The sequence below is a fragment of the Vollenhovia emeryi genome, unplaced genomic scaffold (genome assembly GCF_000949405.1).
Source record: "Vollenhovia emeryi isolate VEMERY1.0 unplaced genomic scaffold, V.emery_V1.0 DF940876.1, whole genome shotgun sequence".
In the NCBI taxonomy this organism is placed as follows: Eukaryota; Metazoa; Arthropoda; class Insecta; order Hymenoptera; family Formicidae; genus Vollenhovia; species Vollenhovia emeryi.
Genome location: NW_011965490.1, coordinates 1 through 1,442, shown reverse-complemented (window position 1 = coordinate 1,442; position 1,442 = coordinate 1).

Here is a 1,442-nt window from a genome sequence, read left to right as displayed (position 1 = left end):
ACTACGCTACCGCCAGATAAGTGTGATACATTTTCTGAAAGGTCTCGGCAATACCTTTTCAACAAGCCCTAATCAAAAATAATCCGACGAGTATTTCCAAAGTTACGCTAATTTACATGACACCCGCTCGAAACCCAAACAAAATTTTTTCAAACGGCTGCCATTTCTCAGGGAAGCGATTTTCGGCAAAAACTCAAATGGATGTTTCGTAGAATTGTCCAAGGAATACGCCCCTGAAGTTAAGCTACTCATCACTGGACCACCCTGTATATATACATATATGACAAATGACGATAGTCAACATAAGGCGGCACAGAACACACGCACCGACACAGAGACCATCGGTCGACACATGGTGGAAGGATTCCGGAGGATGCGCAGTCGTCTGAAAGTAGTGGGGTATAATCAACTAATCAGATTTCACCCATTCTGCAAATGCACTAGTGCAGCTGAGTGCAGCAGTGCAGCGAAAAAGAACAGATCAAAGGTGAACAGTGTTGATGACACTGCCGTGACACTGACATATAGGTTATTTCGGACATCATGCCGAATTGTTTTGTAAAAAATTGTAAAAAATCGGACATCTTATATATTTAATAAAAATGTAATGTTTTATACATTTCCTCAAGATCCGGATTTGCGATCAAAATGGTTGGAAGCTTGTAAGAAAGATAAAGAATACAAGAATAAAAATGGTAATTAAATTATGTTTTTAACATAATTTTAACATATATCACTCGGATATAACCTATATTCCTCTTTATACAATAATTTTTATTAAAATTACTTCCAGAAAGAATATGCGAGATACATTTTAAGTCAAACTGCATCGAAGAACAAATCACTAAACCACGTTCGAAAGGTACTGAACCACGTGTTATACGTCGACTTAAAAAAGGATCGATACCAACAGAATTTCTTAATTTACCGAACGAAAGACACAAGCGGTTATATTCATTGGACAAATTTTACAACAATGATGAACCTTCACAGAAATCAGTTTGGTAAGAATAAAAAGCCGATTTTGAATTACAATACAAACCAGATTTTAATGTGAGATTCAAAGTTACAGTTCGATGTAGCAATGAAAAATAGAACTCGAAACCTGAGTTTGACTTATTTTATTGACATATATTTGACATGCCATAACAGTGCATTTTTGTAATTATAGTACCGGAATACCAACTTATGAACAACTTGTTGAACCTACTACAATATCGGAGATTACCATTAATTCCTGTGCTGTAAATGCAACTACAACGGAAGAGCATGCACCAATAGAAAACATCTTTGGACAAGAGTATGTATCTCTTCGAATATATTAATGTTATTCTTTAAAAGAAGGTATTGCAGAAAATTTCTTATTTCATTTATTGTACATTTCAGAACAGTACAAGAAGCTGACCAGACAAGGAAGCCAGAGGATATTAAATGTCTTTTGG